The sequence below is a fragment of the Bidens hawaiensis genome, unplaced genomic scaffold, assembly GCF_021521415.1.
Source record: "Bidens hawaiensis isolate Kalapana, Puna unplaced genomic scaffold, B.hawaiensis_p1.1 tig00020218_1, whole genome shotgun sequence".
In the NCBI taxonomy this organism is placed as follows: domain Eukaryota; kingdom Viridiplantae; phylum Streptophyta; class Magnoliopsida; order Asterales; family Asteraceae; genus Bidens; species Bidens hawaiensis.
The window spans coordinates 227,849-236,587 of record NW_027493073.1 but is presented as its reverse complement, the minus strand read 5'-3'; positions in this window follow the sequence as shown (position 1 = coordinate 236,587).

Sequence of the window (8,739 nt, the reverse complement as noted above, 5' to 3'; positions counted from 1 at the left end):
TTAGTTGAATATGTATGAAATGTCACCCCCAAAACAAAATATAAAAAACGTGGTATGAAAGTACTCACATTCAGGTAACAAACTTGATTCGGTAAAAATGAAGAGTAACCAGAAGGATGAGGTTTAACGAGCAAGGTCTAGGTGGAAGGAAGTCTTGTATTAAAAAGGTTGTCTCTAAATAAAATAAATTATAGGAAAAGTAAATAAGTTAAAGTTTAATGTTTAAAATGTAAATATTTAAGAAAACATAATAATAGTCTTTTGAAAGTATAAGTTTGCTCAAAACCGGGTTAAAGTATTTAGCCTTAATATTTACTCAACCTATGTTAAGTAATAAGGCGGGTAAAAATGCTAGAATGCAAGTCCCTTTATAATATAGATACTAAAACGGGATTTAGCGAGTGTTTCGGGTTGTTAGTTCGGTTCTTGATAATTGGTCAAACCCAAAGTCAATTTTCCAAAATAATAGATGTTATGAGATAACTCAATAAAATTTAATAAGACTTAACCAAGTATGTAGTTCTATTGTTTAGAATTAACGTCTGTTAAGCGAATGTTCGGTTTTGTCAGTCCAAACTTTGTTATGAGATCAAGTTGGATCCAGCATTTCCAAGTACTTAAGAATATAATTAAAATTTGTTTATAAAGTATTTTTAAAGATTTGTACAAGTCTTGATAGCTAAAAACACACTTGTGTGTCTTAAGCGAGTAAGAATCAGTTTAGATCGGTTTGATTCGGTTTCCATCTCACAATAAGTTCATAGATGGTTTCCAAATGCCCAAATATCAAAGAACTTGTATAATAATTTGTAAATGAAGAAACTTAAGTTTTACAACCAAAAAGTTAACAATAAAGTCTTTAAACGAAAGTTCGGTTTGGTTCGGTTTCCATCTCACAATAAGTTCATAGATGGTTTCCACATGTCCAATATCAAAGAACTTGTATAATATTGATTTTAGAAAGTTAAATCTAACATAAAGCATGTTTAAACAATTGTTTAACAACAACTAGTAAACAAAGTTCGGTTTACGGTCTAGAACTATTTACAGTTAAACCGAGGCTAGACTCTTAGAACCCTTAACCATGCAACTTGTAAATATAACAAACAAACTAAAATGATCAGAAGTTACGCATGATTAGTATGTATAAACAAGTTACATAAGTTATATATATATATATATATATATATATACTAGTCGAAAACCCGCGTGATGCGACGGTGGCAACAAGTTAAAACACAACAAACGTCGTTTCTGTTGGTCGGTATCGGTTGAATTCATTATGCTATTGGTTTAGATCTTCATATATTTAAAATGCAGTTTTCCTATTAGACTGGTAGAAACACTTAATACCTGCAACAGGTTTTTTATAAGATTACCAATAATCTTATATATCGTTGCATAAAAGTTAATAGATTTAATATCACTAACGGTATTAACAAGCTAGATTAAATATATAAACATCACTAAATATACAAAAAACACGTATGTACAATAAAGTGAATGTTATGGCTTTCTAAAACACCCCTGGGTTGGTTAATCTGAATAGAAAGGGGGCACCCTACAAGCATCGCATCTCATACATATAAGCCTCAAGAGACCGCATCATGGACGAAAATAACATTCAATTAATCCCTAGATAAATATATAATTATACAAAATAATTGTTTTGTTAAATCTGAAACGCAGACAACCAAAAACGTGTCTGCAATTTTTGATATTGAACCAAAAATGTGTCTTAAAACCAGAATTGCCGATTTCAGAAGCAAAGTTAATACCGAACCAGAAAAACGTCTTTAAATTTTGACCTGCACTTATTATCTGAAACATGCAAATACTTAAACAAAGTTCAGCGTGAACACGTTTCAATCTTCAGAAATTAAAAACCTAAATCAAAAGTTGACCCGTTTAAAACCTTTACAAAACCTGTATTTTTGACTATTCTATAATCAAAATTACAACTGTAACCAAAATACCCCTGGTGGCTATTCAACTAACCTCTTGAAATAATGTTATAATTAGATTGACCCGTTACCAAAATTTGATCAAAATACACAAAGGGATCAACAATTTGCTAAAGACCTTTGCACTATAACCAACAATTTGTAATTTGCCAACTATAAAACTGTGGTATTATTAAAACCAATAATATCCTTGAAACAGAAAATGACCAGAAACTGAATATGAATTCTAACCCATATATGTTGTAGTGTATTAGGTGCTAAACTCTTGAAAGCAGGTTTGCCACTCCTTACAACAAGAAAATAATTGTGTTCATGTTCGTTCGTCTAAAAAGTGAAAATGTATGCGTTTGTTTATGTTTGTTTGTATAAAACCTAAAAAAACATAAACGAACTTAAATGAACGTTGAGAAGAAAACTTACTTTTACTGCTGCAGAAAGTAATCTATGAGCCATAAATCCATCCCAACATATTAATCTATTGCCTGAAAGTGCAAAATCAAGAGCATTTTGGTCATTCAAATTTACCACGATTCACATGTCATTAAACCGAAGCTTAAACATACCTGAAGAGGTAGCCCTTTATTAACCATTCTTAAATGTGTTTTTTTTAAACGAAGACCCCTTTTAAAACTTTTAACTGTTTTAAAAATTCTTTTACATGTAAGCATTTCATTTTTGCTTGCAGGGGCTATATTACATCAACTAATGTTACAGAAGCAAACCATAAGTAAAATTAATTCTAATGAGGTTGATTACTAAATTGGTTATAATATATTAACAGCAAAATAACAAACAAAAGATGCACCAACTAACACAAGCACGTGATGAACTGGTGCATAAGCTAATAATTGAAGATCATTTGAAAAATTTTTGTAATTAGAAGTAACATATAAAGTAATAAATTTATAGGTAAACAAATATAAATAAGTAAATAATAAAAAACCAAAATTAAAAACTCAAAGAGGCATAACTACCTAATTAACTAAATGTCTTTATGATATGAGAAAAGTTTATCCCAATTAACATAATATACTTTATAATATACCTGTATAACAAGTTGCGCTTTCTACAACATCAGCTGCAACTTTCCATACCTCGTATGCGTTCAAACAAGCCAATGTGCACGGGCTGATCTTTACAGCTGCCGGGTACTTTTTCTTAATACGCACGTCTACTCTCTTCTTCCCAAGTAAGCTAACCACCCGTGTCGGGTGGGACCACATCAAACAGCAAAAAATATTAGTTATAACTTATAAGAGACTGGTATTAATATTAAACTGGATATTGTATTTAGTATGGAGGAGGACGAGTTAGGTTCGCTTCTATTATATTGTGAGTCTTTAAAACCGTTTGGTTTTGGTTTTTTGGTTTGTGTTCGCTTAAATTATGTGCAGCTTTTTCGGTTTTATTGTTTTGACTTGAAAATAATAAGCCAGCACAAATTGAAAATATATAATAAAGTTGGTCCCAACAAAAGGTTAATCTTAATTAAAAAGTCAAAGTTGACAGAAAAAATTCAATAATCTACAAAATAAAATGCTTAGTCAAAATAATAATTTTAATTATGAAAACCATAAATAAAAATCTACAACTTTAAAACCAAAAGTGAAACACCCGCATAAAGAAGATCAATAAAATCCCATCAAATTTGAATTTCATTCTTAATAAATGCCAAAACTTAAATTTTCAAACATATTCTTATCTAAGAACCAATTTGGGTTGTATTAATTTCACACTACACATTCAAGCTTGAGTTATGGCTCGTATAAGGCTACACGAGCTAAACCCGAGCTTTGGCTCATTTATAAATTTTCTCAAATATATAATAATAAATAAAGGCGTATATAAATTAAGTTATAAATGATAAGAGAGCCAAGCTCGAGCTCAGCTCATTTACACCGCTATATACAAACACCCTAACTTGATTGCTGGCAATTCAACCGTTAAAAATAACTAACATATTCCAAAAAGCAAATGAAGATGCTAGTGAATATGTTGTTGACTTGTTTCAATCAAAGTATCAACCTATAAGCAACTCTATGAATATAAGTTTCATAATATTGATATCATGTACATGTTGTTCATAGACAACTGATATATAACTAAGTATCTTGGAAAAAAAGGATGAGATGTGAAATAGGTGTGTTTGTTCTCACCGGTTAACAAACTTCAATCCTCCCACCTTTGTGTTCCTGAATTCCGCAAGATGTTGTTCCATGCTGCAACAACAAATGTGTGTTAAAGTCATAATATAACAAGCAAAAACAAATTAACACCAATAATTTTTGAAATACTATTCAAACAACAGAACAATCAAACCCAAACTGATATATATATGTATGTATGTATGTATGTATGTATGCATGTATGTATGTATGTATGTATGTATGTAAATGAACCTAAACATAGAATCATTCAATAAAAATTACATAATAGAAATCAAAGACTAAACCGAAGTTCTCACAAGACCCCCCCCTTTGTGTGACTTGACTATAAAGAGATTTAAGGGTTAAATAGACATTACCCACAATCCTATAAATCTGGCAATACCATTCAACAGGTAGAGTGTGTGGTTCTTCCCAGCTACATCTAGATACCTGCATATGCATATATAATAACCAAGTAATGTGACTTTAAAACTGATTATTGAATTCATAATTTTGAAGATAATTTGTAACTTATAGAATTAGACATTAATTTCCATTTTGCTCTGCTAGTTTTGCCAATCTATTTATTGTTTGATTTCAATCAGATTATCATAAACAGCAAACAGCATATATCATTTCATTTTAATCATTTGTAGGAGAAATGCCCACAACAAATCGAAGAAATACACAAATTAAGCAAACCAATCCATTGATAAATACAACACAACCCTAAAGTTGTATTTGAAAAATACGTAAGTAACAATAACAAGGATTTGACAACTATAGTTTCAATCCATCAAATAATTGTGGGGTTTAAGATCCCAGAAACAAATCAATATTAAAAAGCATAAAGATTTGTTCAAATTTACAAATCAGGATCAATAATAGATAAACAGCACGAATCGAGTTCAAACGGAACCGTAGCCGTCGCCACGAGAACCATCAACGGAAAAACTTACTGGTTACCAAAAAAATAACTTGTAGTCGTCGATTTGTTACTATACACTCCCTTCGCTTCCTCTGTTTAACAGAACCACTGCCAATTAACACCTACAGCCACCGCTACAGTTGAACACCACCTGATCCGCCGCTAAGATGCTTTGACTTCACCGCCGTAGAGTAAGGAGTTAGAGAAAACATGGTGGATGAGCAGTTTGATGTGAGAGAGGCGACCATTAGGGTTTGAGAAGAAGCAGCGGAGCAATAAATATTCATTTTGGTATTTTGAAATTTGAATCACCTATTGAATTCCCTTATGACCTCTTCAAGTAGAGGTGCACAAATCGGTTTTTTTTAAAAAACCGGTTCGGTTATTAACCGGATCGGGTTTTTTTGGCCCGAAAAAAAACCGGTTTGGTTAATAACCGGACCGGTTAATAACCGGTTTTTGTATGTCAAAACCCTAACCGGTCTAACCGGTTAGGACCGGTTTAGAAACCGGTTAATAACCGGTTAACCGGTTTTTTTTTTTAAAATAACCGGTTAATAACCGGTTTTTTTTCATAATAACCGTTTTTAAAAAAAACCGGTTTTTCCATTAACCGGTTTGTTACCGGTTTTGGCTCTAAAACTTGTAACCGAAATACGAACCGGCGGTTTGTAAACCGGTCAAACCGGCTTTTAAAAAACCGGTTTTCGTAAAAACCGGTTTCCGGTTTTAAACCGGCAAACCGGTTCCCGGACCGGTTTTTTTGACCATCTCTATCTTCAAGTCCCGCTCATTATACAGGTTAAGATATTTAAGTTTTGTTGGGTTGTAACATATGCAATAAGAGTTGTAAAACTCTTAAATTTCAACATCTCCATTTTCTCTCTCTTATCTCTATTAAATATAGTAATATATATATATATATATATATATATATATATATATATATATATATATATATATATCAAGAACACGAAGTCCTCCATGAAGCCTTGCCTTACGAGGCCTAAAACTTAACCAACCGGGTCGGATAAGTAACTACCAAAGGAGTGTATATTATATATATTGTGCAACAACAAGCTTGAATCACATGGAGTTAGTAGAAAACAAAGGAAATTCTTGAAAGTCAAACAAGTAAAAACTTGAAGTTTGGAGCTTAGAACTTAGGTTGAGAGTGTTTGATGAGTATGATCAGGTTCAAATGAGTGGTGAGGCTTGGTATTAGGAAGTATAAAGTGTTAGGGTTATCCATATGGTTTCTTTAGAGTTTTTCAAGCATTTTGAATGGTTAAGAGGGTCAAACATGTGATAAATAACAACAAAAAAACGAGCTTTATGCATCAGTGGTCACTAGGCGTCGCGAGACCTCATCCCTTTCCCTGGCCGCGCGGTGTGGCATGCCCGGGGGGGGGGGGGGGGGTTGGACCAGCTCGTCTTGTGTGGTTCGTTACACGTCCTGGAAGTTCGTTTTCGATGTAATTTGATCGTTTTAAAAGCGTTCTCGAATCCGAAAAAGGGGTTTTTCAAATTGAACAAGTGGGAATGATTTAGTAACATAAAATCCAATATTTTATATATTTTAAATGTTCGGGATATAAATCGGGTCGGTTTACATGATAAACGAATACACAAATGAATACAAATAGGACTCGAAATTGACGTATGTCACATCATCCCACCTCAGAGCCTTAATATCTTCCCACTTCTTTCTCTATTCCAAATTTTCCCACCAAAACATAGCCTCGTCACCAAACGACTGGTTGGCATAACCCACCGCTTGATCAGGACGACACTCACTGATTCGGATAACCCTGTCCATTGCGGTTATCCACTGGAGTGTAGCGATTGCATCCTCTAAACCAGAAAACTTTGGCGGGTCACAAACTTTGAACGACTTGTAGTTACACCCACATCGGCCTCTCTTTCTTTCATCAACCTTCATGGAACTAACCTCACTCGAGTCACATTTCTCTCTTATCATATTTTTTACCATTCTCCCCTGTCCTCTCAGCGGTCCTTGCATGGCTTTCAGCAGACTTGCTAGGATGCAAATTCTTCAATACAACAGCTACATCTTGAGCAATGGTGGCTTGGACAGTAGGATTCAGTTGATACCCTTTATTGTTGCTTGGTCCTCACAGAGTTTCAATCCTTTCCTCTCTTGTGTTAGTAACTGGTTCTACAAAAGGTTCTCAGACAATGCGTGGCCTGCCATGATGTCCAGTACGACCTCCTTGACCAACAACATTTCTTGCTCCAGCCATTCCTATTCAATAAGGAAACACAAACGTCATAACTCAAGGAACTATTTAATACAAGGATAGTAAGACTAACAGGTAATAAAAGTGACCAGCTGTGATTAGCTGATCACGTTACTTTCTGTGACCTACATACTTCCCTTTTCTATTTGTGCTAGTTCTACTTCTAAACAGTTAGACAGTCAAACAGTTCATATAATCATACACTCCTATCCCGAGCAACTAAACTGACTTCCTTACACATTACACATGAATTTAATCCTACATTTTACCTTTACTTAGCTTGCTTGAGTGACACATGGCTTTCTTGAACAGACATCTTCCTTCTTTTCTTACTAAGTCCCATTCTCTCTTCGAGTCTAAGCATGTAGGATGCTTAATTCTCTCGAACTTGTGCTCTGATACCAACTTGTAAGGCCCCGATCCCGGTGCCCTACTTTAGCGTTTGATTTACTTACAAACACAGTTCTAAATATCATAGTTAAATTAAAAACTTTTCGCGGAATAATAAAAGTCAACCATTTAATACAAATCATTCAAATCATGTCTTTAAACATAACATAATATTAAAACATCATGACAATTCTTCTTTAGATGCCAGCCTCTTCAGATCATGCCATGTATCTCCCTCAAGCCAGCTGCTTTAATCTATTTACCTGCGTGAATACTAAAATTCATCTACGTTGAGTGAGTTCTAGTTAATCAAATAACATACATATGAATAAAGATCTAATATACTATATGTAGTCTTCAACAACCACTTTTCTTATGTTGTCAGAAAAGTGAGCTATAGGTATAGTACCTATTATGTTTATTTAACATTAAAATATAATATAATTTATTTTGTTTCTTCTTCTTCTTCCTAAAATGTTTTTACCTGCAATTCCACCATTAACGTCAAATTTGGTTCACTAAAAAAGTTCCCAATGCTTTCTACATCATTTCTTTTCTTTGGAGGGTGGGCATTTGAGCTTAAACATGAAGATAGGGCTATTAATTACACTAAGAATATGGTTTGGACGGTGGGCATGTGCCCACCCTCTTTAGGCGTTGAATCCGCCTCTGGACTATACCCCAACTAGGGACTAAGCCATATATTATAAAATAATCGAGCAGTACCCCTACCTTGTATAGCTAGATATAGGAAATGCCTAAGCTTGACACTGGCATCACTTCTACTTATCGGCGGTTAATTGAGAATATAAACAAACAAGGCTTCAACACTTGCACGTACTTTGAGAAACGAATCGTTGGAACATCGATATCGAGGCACGATTATTGAGAAAGTGAGTTATGAATTTGATTTGGGATGCACAAGGCAGAGCCAGACACCCCTATTAACAAAGTCGAAATCATGACCCATCGCGATACACAGTGGGTTAAAAAGGGATCCATCGCGCATCACGATGGAGCACTTAACCGCCACCGAATATAATATTCCA